This window comes from Oenanthe melanoleuca, chromosome 3 (assembly GCF_029582105.1).
Source record: "Oenanthe melanoleuca isolate GR-GAL-2019-014 chromosome 3, OMel1.0, whole genome shotgun sequence".
Classification (NCBI taxonomy): Eukaryota; Metazoa; Chordata; class Aves; order Passeriformes; family Muscicapidae; genus Oenanthe; species Oenanthe melanoleuca.
Window position 1 is genome coordinate 73364049 of NC_079336.1, and position 25098 is coordinate 73389146.

The following is a 25098-nucleotide window of genomic DNA, read 5'->3' on the forward strand; positions in this document are numbered from 1 at the left end:
ATAATCATATGCCAATATGAAAGATTGAGTCTGCAAAGCTGTGAGTACTCAAGTTCTAGAACAGGATGTTATTTAAACATATGCTTGACTTTGAACATGTGAGTAGTGGCTAAATATGCCAACAGAAGAATCCTTATTCTCATTAGCTTTGTTTTGTTTTTTTTCTTCAGTTACCCCTTACAAAATTTTTCTTCTCTAGTAGCTTGTCAAGGTTAAGTCATAATATCTAAATTTTGAGAGCCATGAAAAAAGGTACACAGGATACCCTAAGAGGAGGCATTTGCAAAATCTCAGTGGGGGTAACTGTCTGTCTCCAGGTGGATTAGTTTCAAGACCTGAGACAGATGAAGAATTACCTTTTCAATGGTAATAAAGAAGCTAAAAATATAAAACTGATTTGGGAACTAAAAATTGGAACATTACTTCCTTGTTCGGTTATTGGACATTCTCTTGTGGAAGTTTCTGTTTAAAAAAACAAAAAAACTCTTGGCCTCCATACACTATCATGTTTCTTTGATATTTAAACTTTGCTACCTTAATGACACTGTACTTTTCTTTATTTTAATTAGTGTGGGGTTACAGTGCCAGTTAGTACAATAAGCATAAAGTCGATAATTTGTAGGAAAAATGGTTATTTAACTAACAGCAGAAACCAGAGAAATAAGAACTTAACCTAGGCTCAGTTGCCTGTAAGTGAAATATTCTGTATGTTTTGAAACACAGTCCACTTTGTGCCTTGGATTTCTGAAAGGCTGCCTGTCTAACTGGCATTGCAATAGCTGCCTGTGGAAAGGAAATTAAATGAATGAAGACTTTGCAAACTCAGAGCTATACTAATATTTTTTGAGTGTTCATTGCCTGTCAGAGAACAAAATATTGGGGTCACGACCATAAAGATTTTTTTAAAAATTTTGAGCAAATGTGAACAAATTTGAAGTATTTTTGCTAAAGAGCACAAATATGTGGAACCACTTCACCTGTATGAGATTTCTTCAGATACTTTGATATTGCTTGTGAAAATTGAGTCATTCAGCAATGATGTGTTGAATACTGTGAGGCAGAATGAGTACCTTTTGCACATACTACAGGTTATCATATGCTGGGGCTTGACTGACACTCTAAACATCCCCAGGTTTTTACTGCAGAATGTTGTGCTCTCAGGTTTGGGTCTGCCAGCTGCTTCCCTCATGTGCTGAATGGGATATTGGAAAGCTTGCTTGCTTGCCTTCTTCTAGGTTTGACATAGCACAGCAAAGTGAGGAAACCTACTTCTTCTTAACTGTGCATCCTTGATAAATTATCATTTTCCCATGCAGAACAGCTTCTTGTTTTTTAACATTTTGCAGGTGTGAGAAGTTTGTCTGTATGATTGCCGTCACTATGTGCTTTTTTTATTTATGGAACTTTGCTGTTTTGCTCAGCTAGTGGGGTTAGCATAAAATTGGCAGGACTTCACTGAATCAGCTAACATAGGTGGCTTGCTGCTGGCAAATTGTTGGAAGAGGCAAGCAGCCAGCAAGGGTTGTTGCACAGCCAAGAATATGGTATGTGTTCAGGTTCCAGAAAAATGCTAGGTTTTCAAATAAGATTTTTCACTGTTAGAGTTATTTCATGGTGAAAATTAATATCTGGTCAAAACTTGTTAAACCAGTCAAAGTATGCATGGAGCAAGTTGCAAATAAGTGTTTTTATCCCTTGCTTTAAAAGATTTAAAGGATCTCTCACCAGTGTGAGACTAGGGATTAAGTATCACATTCTGGTGAGAATGTTGTCTGCTGCCATGGGTGGGATTTTGATTCTGGATTTGAGACCAGTGCAGAGAGTTCTATAGGGATTATTGGTTGGTTTATTTTGTTGTTTTTTTTTTTTTTTTTCTGAAAAAAGAGATCTTTTCTGTGTTTGTATGTTTTTACCAGCAAGGATTCAGAAAATGTTTGTCTGGAAAAATGGCTGCTTGGACAAAATACAATTTCAGACAAGGAGATAAAAAACAAAAACAAAATAGTCAACACCACCATTCTGATGCATTCCAAGAAAAAGAATATTAAAGATAGCGGAAAGTTGTTTTCAACTATGTTTTATATACCATTGACAGTTCATGGATTCAACATTGAGCAATCTAAAGAAAAAGAATTTTGGACTTTCATAGGTTTGAATTCAAGTGGCATTAGTTTCCTTAGGTTGCTTCACTGTTATCAGATTCTTGATGCTTTGTTGCTTATGTGTGCTTGTTCTTTAGTGTGTTCTCCCTGTCTCTGCCAAGTACCTACCTCTCCAACTCATTCTACCATCAAAGTCCTGACTTAATTTCATCTTAGATTTCCAAGTTTTTCCTTTTTATAATCCACCCCAGAGCTCTAGTGTATTTGTATTTGATTGGCAACCTTCCTTTTTTGTTTGTTTGATTTAAAAAGAAGCAATTAAAAAATTTTATGGAGTGAAATATTTTATGTGCTGATTTTATGAGTATAGCTTTATTGTCATAATCTTAAATGTCAATGACATGAATTTTCTCTGCTGGGTGAGTTATTAACAACTTCTGAACTCCTGCCTTCAGAATGATTTTTTTTTTTATTCTGTTTTTCTAAATCTCTTTTAATGATGCCTTCTAGGTAAAAACATAATTTCATGGGAACTTCTGAAAACAGAGCTTTGTGGCTGAAGCTTTGCTTGCTTTGTGACCTACATGCATATTTTGACAATCAAGGTTGTACAACTTTTGCCCTTCAAGAGAGTAAAATAAGGAATTTACAAAGCATATTTTAACCAAATACCAAAACAGAGATATATTTACCTTGGAATGTAAGGGCTTATTAAATTAAATGGCTAATAATTGAGTCAAATATAAACTCGAATTCTCATAGCTGTGGGATGCTGCAGCAGTGAAGGTAATGCTTGCCAAGGTACACCACAAAAGCAGAACCAGAGTAGATTGATCTCCTGCAACCATTTGTGTACTACTTTACATTTTATCTGGGCAGACCATTCTAGTGACCAGAATCACAGCCAGCTTGGTGCCAATTACAGAATTGTGCCGCTTGCTTTGTGCTTTTTCATATCCCAAAACTTAGCTTTTCAGAATGTCACATATACCAGGTTTAGCTACATGTGCTAAGAAAAAGCAAAATAAAAAAAACAAACCCAAACGAAAAAAAAAACACACAAAAGCCCTCAAATAAAAAAACTGTTAAACTTATCAAGATTACCTTTCAAGATGGAAAGATAACCTTGATAAGTTTAACAGTTTTGTTATTTTCAGTTTAATTGAAAAGCTCCTGAACTTTTGTCTAGATTAAAGGACTTTTTAGAACAGGACTTGCAGAATATCCTATTGAAGTATTCTACATCTTTGTAGGTTTTACCATGAAGAATTAGTTTCCTTTTTTACTTTAAATTTTCTGATGTTCCATTTTACTTAATTATTTAATTTACTTAATATGTAATTTAGTTATTTCCCACTATCAATTGCCTGTAGAAAGATATATTTTGCAGTTGTTGATTCTCAGTCCAAAACAATAGGTATGCTTTCTTTTAAAACTATAGTTTGTGATTTTTTCATTCTTTATATCTCTTTTTTACTCTGCATCTCTGGACTGGATGGACTTCTTTTTATCTCTTATCTAGAGTACTACTAGACTTTTTTTCTCTATTTTGTTCTCTTGTTTGTCTGCATTTTATGTGAGCTTATATTGTTAGATTTCAACTAAAAGTAAAGTGCTTTGGATTGAGTATTGCATCCCATTTGTGGTTTATTTACTGTCTGGAGCTCTATTTACCCTAAAATTATTTTAATGTGAATCTCCTTTTGCATGTAGCATTTGGATTTGGAGCTAACCTTGCCCAACTGCCAGGTAATGACTTTTAACAAAAAATTATTCATATTTCATTTGTTAGAGTCACAAAAATAATTTAATTTTCTTCAGTAAATATCATGGAGATTGTGCAAAGTCTGGCTTTTCATTTTTGATACTTCATTATGTCTTTTTGTTTTCTGTCTTTTTCAGATTTCTCCTGTCCTATCTTCATTTGAAATTCATTGCAGTGACTGACCATTCATTTGAAAAATTAACTTAGTAACATACTTAAAGTTCCCATATCTCCTCTCTGAGCTGAACTGAGTTCTGTTCTTCACTGTTTCCAAGTTTCTGCAAGAATATGTTTCTCTAAGTAGTTGGCACTTCTGGGCATTGGATAGCAATTCCAAAACACAGTTCTATGACAATTCTGTATTGGAAGTATGAGTAAACGAAATAGCATAGTTCTTTTTCAGCCTTTCACTTACTGATACAAAATTAAAATACAAAGGACTTCATAACCATTGTAACTTGCAGGTGATTGAGCTGAATATGTGCACTTTTAGTTTTGTACAGAGAATGGACATAATGATAAAACTACTATGTATATCTTTATTCTATTTTTATTTTTTCTTACTGTACATCCCACAGCAGTACCCCATTCAAAGTCTGGGCTCAAAAAATAATAGTAGCCTTCCAAAATGTTACCACTGTTCCCTGTATTTTAGAAGTTAAGTGCCTTATTTTCTTCAGTAATTGATTTCTAGCTAAACTATTGTTAGGTTTTAAAAAAAAAATCTAATTTTCTTTCTTATCTTTGATTATTGGAAGGGATGTATTATTCTTATTGTTCTTTTCCATAATACTTTTCAGATATGTGTTCTTCCAGAAACTTAACAATCACACTCCAGTTCATAATCAGTCCATAATCAGTCTGTGATATGTTGTGTGCAGTGAGAATGTCACTGACTGAGGAACTTTGCTGCTGATGGCAGTGTCTGAAGAGAGATCTGTCACTCTGTACAGTGTTCAGATTGTTGGACATGTGCATGTGGGCAGTCCCATAAACATGGCATTAGGAATCTCAGCATAAGGGAAAATGTTCCACCTTCTCACTAAGGACCCTGAGTACTCAGGTGTGAAGTGACTCCCCATGCATTTTGCAATATTTTTCGGCTCCATCCAGGATATAGAGAGGTTCCTCAGATGCCAAGTCCATATGAACTGCTCCTGGGCATCATTTTTTGAAAAAAATTCCCAATTTGCAATGATGTTTCCAGACTTTGTCTCCTTGATTTCCTTAGAGTCCTGTTTCTTGGGAGGGAAAGTATCCATGCTGCAAATGCTGTATTACAGAAATTTCAGTGTATGGTGACAATCCTGTGTTTCCTGTTGTTTTGGGCTCATACTTTTGATCAGTCAGTCAACTAACATGGAAGACATGTTGGTGAAAAAAATATAGCAGAAGCAGTTCAGATATTCTTCATATAAACAAGCTCTTGACTGAGATATAGGATATGTGTACTGTAAAAGGCAATGTACTTGTAGATGAAATTCAGAAATTTTTGGACAGTGTTGCATGTTTCAGCAGCAGTCTGCAGAAGGCATGGGGAACAGTTGGATAGTGACTATTCATTTGCTGAGGCAAAAGCAGGTTTAAGCAACCATTACTTTGATGGTACCACAGACAATGGTGTATCAACTAGACCATCTAATTTTTCTATGGGTAGGAACGTTTTTAAAATAAACTGGTCTAGCATTTTGTTTTGGGAAGTGTTGAAAACATCCTTCACCAAAGAAGCACTTTCTGCTTCAATTTTTTCCTGAACAGCTCATGAATCAGTGCAAAGCACACTCTACACTCAATGTGAAAAGTCATACCTCTTCATTTTATGGCAAGGATTTACATGGACAGAAAAAGAAAGTCAGCCTGCCTCATCCTCTCTAAAAGATTAATATCTTTGTTAGTTCAGAGAAGAAACATTCTAAAATGTGCCTAAATTCCATTCTCTTTGTATTATTAAAATGATAAGGAAATGTATGGATATGCAGAATTAGGGTCTTTTCCACTGTGAAAGATGGGGCCTTGTGGGACATCTTGCCTTCATAAGGAAAAGCACTGGAGGGAAGGCAGTGCCAATGAGGTTGCTTTTTCATTGCTCTTCCAGTAGAAAGAGCAAAATGAGGGGATGAGCAGCCCTGTCTAAGTGCTAAAACCGTTAAGCATCTATAGATTGATTAAACTGGCTCTCTCTGAGTCCATGCTTGAGGTTTTTTTTCTAAAGTCTGTAAGATTAGAAACAAGCATTTAAAGAAACCCAAAAAAACAAACAGGTGAGTCTGTTAATGGTACTTCACAAGGACAAGGTTGATACTGGCCTCTTTTTCTTGACAGATGCATTTGCTGACCAATATGGCAAGCCAAAATTCTGGAAGAGGGGTGTACCTCACACATTTGATTGCCCCTCTCATGCCCTTTTCTTAAACAATCATTTACTCTTTATTATGATGGGAAACAATAATGCCTTAACAAAACATAAGTAACTTGGAGTAATCAGCTGCTTTGCAGGCAGACAGTTCCTGAGTTCCCTGGGGTTTCTATCAGCAAACTGTAGTAATGATGCTGATTTGCACAGAGCTATTGTTTCAGCTGTAAATACCTGAATTGATTACCCAGGAGCCCTGGTCTCAGTGTAGCATTGTTTTCCTTTGTTCTTTATTATGTTAGGTATCCTGCACAGCAGGGGGCCTGTAACCACGGCAGAGTCACCTTGGGACTTCAAGTATGGTAATTTAAATGAATTCTTTGTTACTGTAAATTGCAAACAGAACAACAGCAGCCCTCTGCCACTTTTATAAATATGTATGGTTTACCTGCCAATGAAATTATGGTGAGGGATAGATCAAAGTGAATTTGTACTTGTCAAGCAAATTTGATTAGTCATTTTGGACTTTAATTTTATTCCTTTTTCTCTGATTTGTGACACAACAACAAAATTAATGGTTTTGCTCTCCTTGTAGCAAAAGCAGTTGATCACACTAAAAGTTGGTTTCAGAAAATGCAGCATTGACAAGTGATTCTTCCATACAGACCATCTTGATAGCACATCTGGTTCATTTGTAGTGCCCATAGAGGTGGTGTGCACTTGTACCTGTGAGGTGGGAGCTCTGTCTTGTGTGCATCTGCACAGTGCTGGCTGTGCAACAGACAGCATCTGCTCTCTGCTACTTCTTGCAGTAGCACTGCTCCCCTCGCCCACCACTTTTTCCTTTTTCCTTGTGAAATGAGAATTTGTGGTTCAGCCTCACTTAGAACTAGCTGAAATCTTCCAAGAAGCCATCAACATTTCATTTTTTCTTTCCGTTCTTGGTTTCATCCTGTAATTATCACTTAGAAATGAGACCTCTTTATAGCAGGTGGTATCTCTTCACCTTAAAAGAGCCTCAGACAATAAATTATCTGCCAGACAAAGCAATTATTTTCTGCTGTCTTCACATGCCTAGAAAAGATCAGAAAACAGGCGCTTTAAAATAAATATTCCTATGATGATAAGAGATGAAAATAAAAATCCATCTACATTTTGCAGGAAGAGCCAGGTTTCACAAACAACTTTTTTATTCTGTTGACCCAGATGTGCAGATAGATCCTAAAGATACATGTTAGCCAAGGGGGACTCCTTTCAGAAGAGGCAAGACAGACATGAAAAATCAGAGGGACTGGGATGAAATAGCAGGAGTTTCCTGCTGCTTTTTTCCTTCTCTTGGTATACTCTGAGGCTAGAATTCATTTATCTTACCGTAAAAGGAATGAAAAAAGGAAATATTTTCATTACTCCGTGTTGTTGGTATTGTTTTGCCAAAGCATCTGAACAGTCCTATGCTTCCTAAAACCAACAGGCCCTTGAAATTAATTTTAATAAAACATGAATGATTCTGTGATTGGTACATTACTCAACCCTGCAGCAATAAATTAAGGACATACACCCCAGGGGCAATCCTGCCCTAAACAATCATGTTCCCACAGAGTAGAAGTCTGAGATACTGGAACATTGAAATTGTGAGAAATTAGATCCTGATTCCACAAGCATATGTTAGCAGCAATACTGCAAGTAGTCTCCAGTGGCTTTCAGGGGCTAACTGCTTATCTCTGCTACAGGAAGATGCACAGTCATGTGTGTTTTTCCAGATGCAGTCTCTGCTGAATTATTGGCTTTTTTCAATGTGAATACTCACACACCTCCATTTCATAGCAGGGGTTTTCATGGACAAGTGAGGCAAGTCAGTTTGCCTCCTTGTCTCTTAAAAGATCAATTGTAACCATCCTGAATCACAGGATGTATTCTAGTTTGTATTCTACATGTAGAAGGCTTTTGTGCTTGCTTTCATTTTTGCAAAGTAAACAATGGTAAGAATTAGTAGTTAAGAGTATGCTGTATTGTGTTACACTGTATTTGTTTTTTTCAAATGCTTTGTGGTAGTTGACACAAACCAAACTACCATGCCAGATGAGAGTTTAGTACATCCATTTTATAGGCTAAAAAAATGTGTAACAGAAGCCAAAACCAACACATAGGAAGCTATGGGCTTGCAAGGGGATGCTGAATTAAGCAGCTTGTGTTTGATAACTCCTGAGCCCTTGAGGATCTTGTTATTCTCAATGGACTTGGATATCTTCACAACCTTTATCAGTGAGATTATTTGTTGAGTTAAAAAAATGCTAACCTTCAGGCATTTCTACTAGTCTAGAGAATCTCTCCAGCTAACACAGGGAATTGCAGAGTAGGGACAAAAGTCTTCTCTGCACTGCTGCTTCTGCTGGCAACCAAATTCAGGAGCTCCTCCTGCCATGGTGCAGTGTGGGGCTCCTGCAGTGCTGTGCTGGCAGGCAGCTGCAGGGCAGCTCCTGCAGGCAGCAGATGGCAAGGAGATCCAACCCAAGCTCTGGTGAAGTTCAGAATGCTCATTTTTGTCATCCTGCTTTAGTTTGGTACTTAGCTCCTCAAGAGAAAAATCATCTGTTCCTCTGCCTTTGATTTTATCTACAACAGCAGTGTAACTCCCTGACTGAGGCATCTGGTAATTTCAAAACAACAAATAACAAATGTTATTAACATAGAAGTTGTGCTGTTGTTTCCTTATATGCCTCTTGTGGCCAAGCAAGGACTAAAATGAATTTAAAAACAAAAAATAATAACAATCTAAGTCCATCTGGATGCTTAGAAGTTCTGTCTACAGCTAAATATCAAGCAGCAGGAACAGAGAATTGAAAAAATGTCACCCAAAATAACTCATTAAATGAAAATAGGTTTACTTCAGATATATTTTCTGTAGCTGAACTACCTTTATCAGGCTTTGGCCAGGATCATCACAAGACTTATTTATTCATCAGTGCCTTTTATTCCAGTATTATCAATTATTACTTGCTTTTTCAAAATGTGATACTGTTTTCATTATTGTTACAGGCTTAGATACATATTTAGAGTCAAACTCTTTGTGTAGAAACAAGTTTTTTAAATATATGGAATAAATTACTGTATTTGGATGTATTCTAGCTGCTGTATCTTAGAAATGTTTGGTCTTAATTCTTATTTTTATAATTTTGCCAAGCTCCAGTGATAAGGCAAGGATTAGTTTGGCCCCTGGAGACTATATGAACTAAAATTCAGTTTTGCATGAGAAAACAAAAAAGTGACTATACCAGTTGAAAAATATCTTTGGTGTTGGAAAGAGGATTTTAGTACACTTTAAAAATACATGTTTGTTGAATTGCATTTGGGAGAAAAACACATTTTTAAAGGAAAAACAAAAGGTATTATTTCTGTTGTTTGTAATGTTTCAAAGAACTACATATCACATGGAAATGGAGGTCGGGGAATTTGCTGTCCTACCAAGAAGGAAAACAATATTCTGAGAAGTCTCAAGTGAGCAGAGCATATTGGCTGTTGATCAGTGAGTGGGCCAGGTTAGGCTTGGCTGCCTACCCCATTATCACACTAGTTCCTGGATCTGCTGCTTCAGTGCAGCTGGCTTCTCTGGTGGCCCACAGCTGAAGAGTTCTAAAAGGCAGCACAAGGTCAGAAAAGTTCTCTTGGACATGACTTTTACTAATTACTGTCTAAAAATATTCTAATTCCAACCTGTCAGGATTGCAGGTGGACAGATGCTATTCCAGTAACCGTGGTGGGTGAGACTGAGACAAGTCTTCAGGATAAGTTAGCAGATGGCAAAGGAAACAATTGACTTTTTAAGCTTAATGAACCCAGAAGCCTCTCTGCTCAGAAGTGTGTGAGTTTATTGGGGTTTTCTGAGTTAGCTGGTAGCACAGTGATGTGTTTTGTTACGAGCTGGGGAGTTGAAGTTGCATGTGAGGCTTTAGGCTGATGGGATCTGTGCTTGACACAGAGGTTGGGTGAAAATATTACCAAGCTGCTGCAGCTGCACTTGGCACACAGGATCCCCTGCAGGTATAGGCCAGAATGACCAACTAGGAAGCCATTATGTCTGGGTTTATGAGGGCTTTCTGACTTAGTTACATGTTGAGGGTTGTGTGCCATAATTGTTTCTTTCATTAACCAGGAGCATCATTTTAATGCTTGGTTCTAGTTTTGTACCTTTTTAAGATAGCCTTTTTCACAGTTTTTATTTTGTATGTGGGAGACATTTGTGAAGAAGTAGAAGCCATCCTACCCATGTAAAAATATTTTCACTAATGCTATAGTCAGTAAACGTTGAGATGTCTGCATTTTCCCAACCTTGCAGGTGGCAGAAGTCTGCTGTGATACCAGATGTCAAGCTAAAATAAGAAATAGAGAGAGACATTATTAGGACACAAATTGCATGGTTTTTACTGCTAGAATTTAATTCAAAAATATACTATCTAGGCTTGTCTCTGAGACTCCAGAGTGTATATTAGAATATTAAATTTTATATGTAAGATTGTCAGGCTTAAAACTATTCTATTTTACATGTACTTATGATCATGTTTGTTCTCTAAATCTGAAGGATTGAGAACTTTGTCTAACAGTATGAGCTAAAAATGCTGGAACTTAAACAGCATCACCTGATTCTTCAATAATGGGTGATGTTCTGGTCACTTTTTGTCAATTAAGTAGATGCTGAGGAGACATACTTTCCCTTCAGTTCATACATGCTTATTGTGCTTCTGGAATCCTCAAAAGTTTCTTCAAACAGTAATAAAGTGAAAGCTGCAAATAAGGTTTGATTACTTTAATTCTTATGAGAAAAAGGGCCACACTCTGAATTTCAAAAATGTAAATTATATTTGCGAAGTACTCCTGATTCATAGTGATCTCTAGAAAATTGAAATTACAAAAAAAAAAAAAGCAAACATCTGTATTTATTTATAACTTATTTTTTCTCCAGCAAATCACAAACAGGCTTATACAAATCAAATTTTGTGCCTCTTTGCTGCAGTCTAACCATACTACCTTGCAGTAGAATAAACATGCTTATTCCAGTGCAAGAGTAAAAACGTTTTTTCCCTTGGAAATCCTTTCCTTCAGATTCATTGCTGAAGAGTTTGGAGAACTGCATTAAAAATATGCCACTAAGTAAAACCAGATATATGACCACAGCTAATATCATATCCACTGGTCCGAAACATTTTAATCTGAGAGAAATCTGTATGATTCTCCATCTTTGCTAGAACAAAAGAAAAAGCAAAGACACTTTATAGAATGAAACCTGAATATTTCCTGTGTCCCAAGATCTAAAAAGTTTGAGATTTTTAATGCATATCAACTTAAGTACTTTGCCACATTTTTCTCTGAGTTGATTAATTGCAAAGTTAGTTGGTTTTGTTTGTATACTTTGAGGCCAATTTGTCTAAATTACTAAATAGTATTTGCTTTCCTCCCTATTGTTATTGTTAATTTCTTGCTGTGCCAATAGCCAAATCGTTCTGTAAACAATGGATTTTCCTCTTCTGTGACTGTGTGTACAGAGTATGTGTGTGTCTGTGAACAAGTGCATGTACACTTGTAAATCTGTGCAGGTGGAGGGATGTATATATACATGCATGTACATATGCATATTTATACATATGATTATGAATGAAATTCTTTAATAGGGAACTAAAAATATAAACTGGTTGGATTTGTTTATCTTTGGTTTTGTTTTGTTTTTTAAATACATACCAATGATGGTTCACATTCTTTTATGTTGGCATATTTATTTCAAATCTGAGCTAATTGACAGATTACTTTGGTTTTTAATGCTAGTACTAGTCTTTCACAACAGGAAGGTTAAGGCTATGTAAAAGAATACAACAAATGTGATACATGATCGAAGGTTACAGCAGCCCAGAGTAGATGAGGTGTCCATGGAACACTAAAAGATTAAATGAGGGTAAAAGGCTAAGGAAGACCAGCTGGCTCTGTAACATATTACTGTCCAGAGTGCATTACTGCTAAATTGAAAAACAGGTTCAGACTGCAGGTTTCCAGGATGCTGCAGAGTAGAATGCATACCAAATGTGGTTACTTCAGCCTGGGTAAAGAGTAAGGGAACATGAACTATTGAGTGTTATTGGCACTGTTGGCAGCTGTTTACTCTTTCTCTGGGGCATAGGTTAAGGAGAGGGACAAAGTACGAAAATCAAGAGAGAAGAAATGGATAAAAACCAAACAGGTTCTGGATGCACTGTAACCCCTTATCAACTGCAAAGTAGGAATGATAGATCTCCTTTTCTTCCTTCAAAATTATTTATTTAAATCAGAATAAACTTACACAACATGCACAGGTTTGACATTTACTGAGAAAGGATGATTCTCTCAACTTGGAAGTACAGATCTGTTACTTTAACCACTCTCTTTATCACAAATGTCTGTGGAACCTAAAGCCCACCTGTGGCCTACTGCCACAGGGTTATAAACAATGTCAGTGAGAGTTAAGAAAAAGATGATGCCCAAGTGTCCAGTCCAGGTCTGGATAAGCTTGCATTCATGTTTCCTCTCTCTGATACAGACTTCCTCTGTGACCTTCAAAAACTTTCACTATCTCATCTGAGGAGAAGTCTCTATAAGCAGAATAGCAGTGACAGTCTGTTTTGAATGTACAGATTGTGAGAAGACATTTCTAATTAAAGGGCTACACAAAAGTATGTTGTATATTCTGTGGTATTCCTGGAATAGCATATCAGTAGACAGAATAGTTTAAAAAACTCCAAAACAACTCTCAATTGGAAATGGTGTGTAAAGGTCTCTCTCACATTTCTATTGTGAAATATTGGCCAATGTAGCCACACACAGCAAAAGAAAGAGATCATTCTCAAAATGGGAATTTTCCCTTTTTTCCTATATCCATTGAATTAAACTAAAAAAAGTTAATTTGAAATCAAATTAGCTAACTTTTTCACAGCCATCATTATATACTTTCTGCCATAACAGTTTTGTAGAAATTTTCCCAAAAAGCATCTTCAGTATCTGTATCTGGTTTGTTTTGTATGTTTCAACATAACATCTGTTCATCTTCTTCATCAGCAATGTGCAAAGAGCAGATTAAGTTTCATTATTTACCATTCGTATCAAGCAAGACTCAGGAGATATAAAAAAAAAAAATTAAAAATATTTTTAAAAATAATACTGCAGGAAAAAAATGATAGTGTCTTCTGCTCTGTGAAAAGAAATGAGATGGCATATTAATGTAATTTTAATGTATTAATTGACTTCCAATATATCTGTCAGAGACTAAAAAAATCTTGAAAGCTAAAGGTTGAGAACACTTTAAAATTAAACATAACATTTTTAAAATCAGAATAGTAAATAAAAAACTATCCTTTAACAGATCTCTAAACTAATTTGATTACTGGCACTATCTATTTAGCCTAGAGACTTACCATATAATGTTCTTAGTGCCTCTCTGTAAATTCTTTTAAAATGCAGAGAAATTATAACAGTCATCAATAAAATTTTAACTTTTTACTGAAGTAGCAACTTATTAGGGTAAATAAAGTGGCATTAATATCAAAGACTGATATTGCAACCAAAATTAAAACCTAAAAGTCTGTATTATAAATTTTTTCTTCGAGGACATTGGTTTATTATTATTATTATTATTTAAGCACTAGAAAAAATTGGTTTTAGATTGGTCTGTATAGCAAAGTATACTTGTTATAATTGTAGTTCTTATGGCTAAATATGTGCCACTGCCATGAGAATGTGGCACAACTGGCAACGTGCTGTCTCAGATCTGGTTCTGGAATGCAGGATGCTGCACTGACCCAATGTATTCTAGTGGAAGATAAGGTTAGGGCAGGAACAAGAAAGGGCAGTTCAGACTTTCCTAGGGGTCTTTAGCATCTCTTTCAGCCTGCATGGGAAGATCTCTTTTCTGGCATCACGATGTCTGATCTCATCTTTGCCACTTCTAAGACTGTTTTTATGCCTGTTTTTCAGACTGTACACACTGAATGATGAGAGATATGTGGGAGTAAAGAGCAAGTGGCAATACATCCTGGTCCCTTTGCGCCTGGCTCTTTTAACACAAGTAAACTGTCTTTCAATAAATACAGAAAAGGGGGAAAGTGACTCTTTTATTATTCTTTTCAGCAGTTGAAGCAGCTCCTAGTATTCCCTTGGGGCTTTTAGGAGCAAAGTTGTGATGTTGTCAACAAAGGAAAAATAGGATAGCAAAGTGAATGCACTGATGCTGTTCATCTGTATGTGGACTGATGCAGCATTGGAGTGGCAGCTGCTGCCTTTGCTCAGCAATGAGGTCTATGTGTCTGAGTGTAGGGTAGCCATGAAAATCCCTTATCATCCCTTTTAAAAACAGCAAGGATTAAAAAAAAAATGGAGCTTTATTTGTTATTAGCACTAAATTGTAAGCACCATAGTCTCCAAGTGAGTCTGGGCTGGGAATGTAATAAAATTTCTGTTGTAGAAAATTTTTGTTATATTTCCTGACACGTGATCAAGCTGACCTGCTGTTTGATTTCTTGTCCAAACTTGTGGTCACAAGCTAAGGAATGGACTTAAGGCAGAAAGTTGTGGCAATCCAGAATGAGGAGAAAGGTTTAAGTTGTAGAACAAAAAAGATACAGATGCTTAGCTTTTATATGTTATGAGCTTCAGAAAATCACTAAGATGGTGACAATGAGAGGGAGAACAAAGGAAAATACATATTAAAACCTAAGGGTGCTAGTTCTTCCAAGGCTGCAAAGAGTGAATATCTCCCTATGTGTGGCTAGCATAAAACATATCTGTGTAATTACTCCAACTGCAACTCTACTTGGGCATGGGAAAATGTGTTTTCCAGAATGCAATCTTCCCTGTAGATGTCCCTCTCTGGTGGGTTAGACTTGTGGCTAAAAGCCACACTCCCACACAAGCTGCTTGCTTACAGGAGGAAGAAAACTCATAGGTCAAGATAAAGACAGGAAGACCCCTAACCAATTACTGTCATGGGCAAAATGGACTTCAGTTTGGAGAAGATTAACCTAATTTGTTGCCAATTAAAATGAATATTTAATTAACAACAGCAAGAATCTGTCACAATTCCTCTTTCTTCTCTTCAGATATGGAGTATTTACCTATTGCTGCAGACAAACATTTTTCTAATTGTCACAGGTTAACTTACTCCTGAGATCTGGCAGAAAAGAGAAGGGCACACTTTCAGAAGCAGTGGTTGGATTCATGTGGAGAGGCTTTTTTTAAATGCAGCTGTGTATTTGAAAGGCAGGATGAATGGGCTGAAGTTGTTTAAAAACAATGATAGGAGAGGTGTTTTATTATGGCAGGTGACACTTTAAGAAGCAAATAATTGTAATACTTGCAAAGTCTGCCCTTTCTTCTGTGTGGCTGTTTCATTCCCAGGATTATGCCAGTTTTAGCAAAGCTTTCTCTGGCTCCATTCATTTCCCAGGTGGAAACTACAGTGGCCATTCTCAGTGACTGCTTTGCAAGCAGAGGTAGTTCTGAGACTTATTGTGTCCCTCCATGTTGCTATATGAGGACTGACCTTGGCAATTATTGTCATCTTCCAGATCTTTCTCACCTGTCATCCCTGCTGCAAGCAGATTTAACACAAATACTGCTTCAACAGCTGCAGATTTCTGAATGTCTCAATGATGATCAGCAGCTTCACTGAGTGGCAAAGTAGCTCTTCCTCTGTCTTTCAGTTCTTGGCTACAGCTGTTCTGTAACTGCCACAGGACTACAGATATTGTACAATGAAGTCATTGCCCTATAAAATTTTAGAACTCAATCTAATTATAATATTATATGTGTATATATATATATATATATGTATACCATCTCAGATAATTAAGGAGGTAAATCATATATTTGTGATAGTGTGCAAATTACTGTAATTGAACCTTATCTCAAAAAGAATATCCTGAGATGCTTCCCAATTTATGATAGATTATATCCTCTTGTTTTCATCAAAAGACTGTGAGGGTAGAAAAGTCAAGCACTCCAAAACTGGAAAATAAGAAAACCTAAAGGAGGCTGACCACAGTTTTTCCCATGAAAATACTTTCAAAAATAATTTTGATTTTCAGTGAGTTTAAAATTACTGTTGTCTGTATTTTTCTTCACATTAAAAATGAAGGATCCAAAATATTTTATTAAGGAGTGCTGATGCAAAGCCTTGTGGCAGCAGGAAGTCTATTTGTCTAATATCCCTGCTGTTCTCTATTGGTTTAGCTCTGTCATTCATGCACTTTTTGTATCACTTGGACAAGGGGCTGTGGTCCATCCTGGAGGAATCAGTGTGATTGTGAAACCAATGGATGTTTTTCTGGAAAATAACAATTGAGTGTGTTGTGGTAGCAGGACTTTTTTTTACAGTGAAAATAATGCCAATATATTTGGCATATTTGATCTGGGTGGAAGTGTTAGACTGTACTGTTGCTTAGTTGACATCTGGACTTTGGGTTCTATTTGAAGTAGGGATTTTTTACTTCCTTTGCTATTTAATTTTTTAAATGGAAGACATTAGTGAAGTTCTATGGGATTAATTTGTTAAACAGAAGACCTGCTACTGCTGGTACCAGCCTTAATATTGAAACCTCCTATTTAAAAAAAACAAAAAACTAAAAGCAAAGGTGTGTTAGTAGTTTTGATGGCATTTAGCTTAGAAAAATACAGAAAATAACTGGGAGGGAGAGGAGGGAAAGAAAAGCAAAAATACTGTCTCCAGGAAAGAATAAATAAACCTCCATTTTGCATGAACTCTTGCAATGGCATTTGGCACTCATCTAGAAATAGAAAAGTCAGTGTAGGAGAAAAAAATGAGCAGCTGTTTAGCTGCACAACATAATGATAGTGCTTTATGCTTTCTTTTTTTACATGCATTTTAAGAGTCATGGAGTTACTAATGCAAGCTGGGCACTTTATGCTTGCCTCAGTGAACTCAAAGTGAATTTCAAACTTCCAAAAATGGAAATTGAGAATAAATTGTAACTAAAAAAACCCCAATTTTTAAGATATCACTTCACCTTAAACTTGAATATGAGCACAGTATCACAATACATTGCAAGAAATTCTAGAGAGATTTATCTAGTTTGTATGTATTTAGTTTCAAATACTTTAAAATATATTCACATTTTTCTGAATCTAATATAGCTCACTCGTAGCAAGTCATCTGGGACAAGTATGCAGGCTATTCCACCTCAATTAGAGCAGCTATGCATATCTACTCTCTAAGTGTGAGTATTCTGTACAGATTAGGGAAGTCGTTTTCTCAACAAAGATTGCAAAATACTTCAGCCAAGAGCATCACTCATTTTTTTTAATGGTTTCATACCCCCATAGAGGTTTTACCTGTTCAGTGTCTCACATCACTAAATCTTTAATCTGATTGACTTCTTCAATATTAGACATCTCAGATAAAGCTTTTCCATTCTGATTACTACCTACAATAGGCAGTATTTCATTATTTTAACTGCCTTCACCCAAAATCTGCCTTGTCATAATAGGCCTGTGTTAAAAATCCTAGTCATCCCTGAATGACTTGTGTCTCATAAATTGGTCTTAACACCTAACAACACCAATTCTATTGTTAGAAAATTCATGAACTAGATGTCACATACAGATGAAGGAAAGATGACAGAAAAGTTGGCAGATAACTAACCTCTAGAAACAATAATTCTCACAGAACCTCTGATGATTTTGTTGTAGTAACAGTGATTTTTGTCTCTCTAGTCAGCAAATGTGATTGGGTTTGGACAGAAATAAATATCACCACATCTAAAACTGTAATTGTAAGCGTGCTCATGGGAGAAACCTCTGTACTTCTTACTGCAAGGGAAAAGACCTCACAGCTGCCTTGTAACTTCTTTTTGAAACCTAATTTGTATGACTCCACAGGTATCTACAGGACAGCTTTCATGCATGCAACAGGAATATTCTTTCTGTGGTATATAATCTTAGTGTGGGGTTACATGTATGAGTCTGGATTGAAGGCTGTAGGTTAGTGTGAGGATGCAAGGAAAGAAATTCAGTAACATTTTCCTTTCTAAACTCTGTAAATATTCTATATTACAGGGAATAGTCCATTCAGAAATTGTAAAAGAGTGCTACCAGGATTTCCTCTCAGATAAAAGCTCAAAAGGGAATTGAATCACCAGAAAATATGCATGTTGTTCTTAGAATTTGTTGTGTTCACTTAATATGCAGCTTTTTGAATGGCACATCACAGAAAACTTTTGCCTTTGCTGCCTTCTCTTCTCTCTCTGTGATCATACAGTGTGTTGTAAGGGGCTTCCCTGTGAGTGGTAAATCAGAATTAATAGTTATATTGGTGGCAGGGCTGCTCATTCTCTTTACCATTCAGTTCAATAGGTATTCTTCCACTGATTTAATAAGGAAAAGATCAACTCCTCATGATAAAGCAGGGAGTAAAATAACAGAATAAAAATAATAGGGAATAAAAATGTATCATTGAATTGTGTGGTGAGATAGCATGTCTTGGCAAATTAAAGGGAATTTAACAATGGCAAATTTCCTTTATGGAAAGAATATCTCATAAAAGCAGTTTCCTTGAGATAGATTTGAGGAATTCAATCTTTAGGCCTTACTGTCATCATACATCCCTTCTTGTGTAGATGGGTACAGCATTTTGACAATCAAGTAACTACGTCTAGCCATTGGGAGGATAAGAAACTGTGGTCAAACTCCTTTCAAGTGAAATTTTAGAATATTGAGAAAATAGCAAAGTAAAGACAGAACCTTAATGGATTGTATTTTGCTTTGGATCTGCACATTTTGTCTCCTTTAGAGACATAGACTCCTGTAGAGTTTATTTTCTACTAACATGCTGAAGGAATTACAATTATTTAAGTTCTTCCTAAACTTTGCAGCTTTTTAAGCTATTCTGTAAAAGAAAAAGTATATATCAGTTCTCCATAAACTTTACTTAGCCACAGAAAGCTGATCATCATTAGGAAGACCTTCAGTAATGTCTCAAATGAAAGAAGCCAACCATAATATTGAAGTCTAAGCTGTTTTGGAATTCTCCTGGGGGAAAGAAAAAAACCTAACAAATAAATGCAAATGCATATTTATGCAAGAGTGAGATCTTAACCTTGATGACTTAGAAAATTATTACTTATAACATATTTTTTTATTGAAAGCTTTTTGACTTTAAATGTATGCAGACAATATTATTTAAAATTTTGGATGTTGGTCTTCATTTAGGTGGAATACTAAAATAACATATTTTTAATATACTAACTATTTCCACATATATATTTTTTAAAACCTATCATGACAATCCTAAAGAAACACAGTTCTTGCTGCTGTCCTATGCATAAACCTTCACTCTTGTTGCTTTGTGCAACAGGCCCAGCTCCTGCAGTCTGTCCTCAGGACAGAGATGTCCAGACCCCTCATCATCTTTGTGGGTTTCTACTCCCTGGTAGCTTCTTATCTTTCATGTACTGAGGAGCCCAGAACTGGACAAATTATTACAGATGTGGCCTCACCAAGGCTGTCTAGAGTAGGAAGACCTCCCTCAACCTGCTGGCCACGCTGCTCCCAGTGCACCCCATTACGCCATTGGCTCTCCTGGCAACAGCAGCACTGGTGGCTCTGGTCAGCTTGTCATCCAGCAGGACTCCCAGGTCCTCCTCAGCAGAGGTGCTCTCTAGGAGGTCAGTACCAGCCTGTGCTGGTGCTTGGAGTCACTCCTCCCCAGGTGCAGGACCCTGCGCTGGCCCTTGTTGAACCTCATGAGGATTCTCTCTGTCCAGCTCTCCAGCCTGTCAAGGTCCCACTGAATGGCAGCACAGCCTTCATGTGGGTCAGCCATTCCCCCCAGTTTTGGGTCATCAGCAAACTTGCTTAGGTTGCTTCCTATCCCTTCACCCAGGATGCTGATAAATAAGTTGAATGAGATAGGACCCAGTATTGATCCCTGGGGAATGCCATTGACTACAGGCATCCAACTGGAGTCTGCTCCACTCATCACAACCCTCTGAGCTCTGCCATTCATCCAGTTCTTGATCCATTCCCACTCTCCATTCATCCAACACAAATTTTCTGTGATTACCTACAAGGATGTTATGGGAGAAAATGCCAAAAGCCTTTCTGAAGGTAGATGACATCCATATAAAAGTTCCCATTTTCTTTTTCAGTCTTTTTCACAGCAATCTCACAAGCACAACTTAGCAATTTCTGTAAATGACATTGTGGAAAACAAGTTTCTTTGAAATAGGTTGGGGTTTTTTTCGGTTTTTTTAATAACACAGTTATGAGCTTTACTTGCTTACAAGTTTGTAGGAGGCCTACTGCCCTGCTGGAAAAATCTGTAGTTGTGGTATTTGGCTAAATGTGCCTGTGTCAGCCTAGAGCTTCACTTTGTTTTCCCTCTAGAGTTGCTTTTTTGTTTTTCCCAATATGACCTGTGTAGGAATCATAGGCACTGGTGGTGTTTTCTCATGTTCCACACTGGATTTTATGAAGCTCTTCTTTCTTATGAGCACCATGCTGCATAAAGGACACAGCAGAACAAATGTGTTTTGCTGGTTGGTGGCCAGCAGTGTGAGCATTCAGCCAACAGTCCCTGAGGAGGACACAGCAGGAATAGATATTTGTTGTGCCACTGTGGCAGTCACTGTGGAACACAGGAGCAGGTAGTAGTGTTATGCAAGTGTTCTTATTACTCATCCAAAAATTCAGCCACAAAGTACTTAAGAACCAGATCAAGGGAAAGTGAAGGCAGTCCTGCAAATGCTCAAAAATAATTGACCCTTATGTGGTATTAGTGGAAAAAATGACAACAGTTCATTCATGACTGAAGCAGTTCATTTAGGAGATGATTTTTTTTTTATTTTGGTTTGTGACTATGGAATAGCTTTTAAGACAGAGGTGCCAGCTCAAAAGTGGTGGAATGGTAAAAGAGGCAGCTAGAGAATTTCATGCCTGACTTCAGAGCACATATATACACATATGTGGAAATTAGTGATCTCATACTATGCATGTATTTATTAACTTATGAAGGATTGGGGAATAGATAGGATCTGGACCACTGCAGCTTCACTATTACTATTGGTACCTGTTGAAGCCTATGTATGATTTTTTTTTTCCTATATAGAGGGCATGAGGAGGTGAGTAGTTGGAGTGTGTTTACACACCAGCATTCACCTGTCCAGGGATTATCATATACTTGAGTTCTATACTGATACGCTACATCAATTAATATTCAACCATATCAATTCCTGTAAAACTAAATCACATTAATTGATTCTAGTAGGACCTATGAAGAGCTCTGCCCAAACATGTAAAATAGCAGATATTTTATGCTAATTTCTTAGGCAGGAAGTGATGCCAGTTATTTTTAGTGTAGAACATTTTTGCTTTTGAATTTAAAAAGAAGATTACATTTTAAACTTAAAAACAAATTTGTGGTTTTAATTGTGGGAATGTAATCATGTATCATAATCTTTGTTTTATTCAGCAAACAATATGGACAGGGAAGTATTATAGCATGTCCTGAACATCAAGGGACAAACATATCTGAGATCATATATGCTAATTCACCTGAATCCGGTACACCTTCTTTTTGTCTAGATTTTGAGAAGTTTGATTACCTGATATTAACTCAAGCTAAAAGATAAGAGTAATGAAAACATCATAAGAATGTAGGTTTCATTGTATATGACAATTCTTTCATTCCATGTAGTGTTATTTTCCAGAAATGAATAGTGAAAGATGTTTGAAAGAAAGCTGCAAAAACCCATGAAGCACTACGTTCTGTAATATTGGACCCCAGGGAGAAATTTCTTTCTGACCTATAATTTTCATCCTGAATGCAACTGCAGGTAGTGCTCTTACTCATCTAAAGTGTCATTGCAGTACCTCCTAGGGACAAGTACAGTACTGTAAAAACATTCACCAAGGGCTTCAACAGTTAATGACTGTTGTCTGAAAGAGGAGGGGAAATGGGCATTTATCTCCTTGCCTAAAGCAGCAAGTAACCCTACCTCTAGGACGGGTGCTGTGAGTCCCACTGTAGAGGAGGATTAGTGCCAGTAAATTATTTTTCTGTGTGCAACAGCTGTGAGTAATCTCCTCCTAAAATCTGAGAGCTAACAAAAATAAAACTAAAACATCTGTGCCAGCTGTGCACAGCTGTGTCTGCCTCTGTGGATACATCTGCAGCACATACACTACCATAGCTGCCCATTTTCTTGTGCCCTATCAATTCATAAGAATCAACAGGAGAATTAAAAGTAAAATGTGGGGAATCATTTGATTTAATAATTTTATTTCATCTTTCCTGATCCCAGTGATCCTTCTTCCTTTCTCAGTTTTCCATGTTATATTTTTAGCCAAATACTTTCAGGTAACCTTGTCAATAAATAAATAAGTGGAAGTGTTGATAAGAGCAAAGAAGCTGTCCTATCACTCCTGCACTCCTTCTTCCATTCGTCACAGTATTACCCAGAAATTACTTCTACTGAACCATGTTCAGTCAAGCAGCTGAGTGTGCTTGATAAGAACTTTGAATATTCTCATATCCTGTTCTTTTGGACCTAGTTATATGTTTTCTGTTGATATCCATGCACCCAGTGATCTTTTAATCAGATGTAAATCTGGAACAGGACACCTGAAGTCCCTATTACTTGCACTGCTTTTAAACCCCAGCTTTGAATTGTTTACCTTTGCAACTTTATCATCACTTTTGTAGTATTAAAATTCCCTCTACAGTATAAGCCAAAGTACGACCATCATAATAAACTTTGAGCAGGTGTTGTATTTTATATTCCACCGGGTTTTTTTCTGCTCAATCATATATGATATGCACATCTAATTTTTCTCATTTCCTGATAGTGTGTAGCAATACCTACTTAATATCCATCCTAGTTCTCCACATTAATCCTCCCCCAGTCATATTAATGCATGGACATCTGTATCATTTGTACTACCCTCTTTTACTACACTTGTGACAGATTCTCAGTCATAGGGAAAGGAAAACCAAAAATTAACACTTGAAGAAGCCCTAGGAACATGGAAAAGTGTCTACAGTGTTTTCTTTAACCCTTGATACTAGCATAAATAGCAGATTTTATTTGCTAATAAATCCTTTAGTCTGTGTTAGATAAAAACTTCAGCAGGGACTTCCTCCCTTAGTCTAGGACCATTCATGAAAGACCTACTTCATGTCTGCTGTGGACATTCTCCTTGACTCCCTGTGAATAGTTTCTAATTTATTTAATTTAGAACTGATCTTCAAGATTTCCTAGAAGATCAGCATTGCACTGAATCATATTTAGAGTATATTTTATTGAAATTAATTCCAGGAAATAAGAGAAAAAATTACTTTGATAACTCTGAAGGGTAAAAACAAACCCAAAAAACAACACATCAAAACTTATCAATGGACAGAAATAAGAAAATTCACATAGCCTGGCCATGAATAAGTTCTGAGGTAGAACTTAGGCACTTCCAGTCATGAGAGAAGAGCTTTTGAGTACGAATGGTGCTGAGGAGCCCCATCCCACCCTTAACTAATTGTAAATATCATGTTGATTACTAGTGAGGTAATATAATATGTTTTATACAATAGAAGATGGATTTTGACTGCCTTCTAAAGTCATCTTAACTGTCTAGAAAGCCTAGATGAAAAAACTAGGTGCTGTACAGGGTGAGATTGTGTGACTTATTTACTTACCCCTTTGTTGATAAAGTTCATTTTTATGGTTTGTTTTGTGGTGTTCTGAGCAACACAAAGGCATTGGTAAATTCCTGAACTTAGGGTTCCAGGAGCAGTCACACAGAATTGGTGTGCTGTACTGTGGATGGACTGTGTTAAGAAACAGTCTCTGTGCTGAGACAGAACTTGTCCATTTCCACTCTTTGAGAAAGCCCAAAGAATACCTTCAATTTATATTTTATGGTGCTGATGTACACCTGGATTGCAAATTAATATGAAGAGAAATTGAAAGAGTGTTATTTTAGGTTAGTGAAATAAAGAGTAATTGTATAGCGAGGATGACCTGAAGTAATAGGTGAGTTGTGCTGACTCCTGATTTTTGCTAGAATTACCCACTAGAATTACCCTAGAGAAAAACTTGATAAAGGAATCATATAGAGAAGTCATGTATGCAAGAATGCACTTCAGTCATGCACCACTCTTTTCACTCATAAGGCAGGTTGCATCTTTCCAATAGCTCAAATAAGTAATTCAGTTTAGCAAAGTTGAAAGTATTTGTGTTGCTAGAAAGTGGAGCTTTGACTCAGTCATTTAATCATGTCAATATTTTTATTAGAATTTACAAGTAAAGAGAAATTAAATCATTTTTATTACATATTCAGTGTTATACACATCTTTATACACATTCGTTAATAATGCCCTCAAAGCATCATAGTTTAATACAATTTAAAATATTGTCTCTTCTCCATTTATATTTTAGTATCAAACAGTTACAGGGATTTCTCTGTGTTCAAAAAAACTCTTGAAAAGTTGCCAAAGCCTGAGCAAACACAGAATGGAGATATGCTGATTACAAACTTAATCCAAAGTAAATTTATAGCTGAAAAAATTAGGTAAAATTCTGCTATTGTCACTTCTTCCTATTAATATTCCTCATATATTTGGTTTAGTTCTATTTATCCTTGCAAAATTTTCATGTTCAAATTTAGTAGGTTTTACAGGGTTTGTGTGTTTATTGTATCAGACCAGCTCTAGTGCCTGGCATATATATATATATATATATATATATAGTCCTTTTTGAACTGTAGCTGCAAATCACCATTGTGTTAGTAAAATCTATGTAATGTTCTTAGTTAGAGAAAATTATTAAGTTTTGAGAAAAATAATTTCAGTGCTGCTTTAG

At 36.4% G+C, this 25098-nt stretch overlaps 1 protein-coding gene across 1 annotated transcript in view; it reads left to right on the forward strand.

The window, feature by feature from the left end:
- PRKN (parkin RBR E3 ubiquitin protein ligase) overlaps window positions 1–25098 on the forward strand; it is a 652741-nt gene that overhangs the window by 328203 nt on the left and 299440 nt on the right. The gene's annotated exons all lie outside the window — the stretch shown is intronic.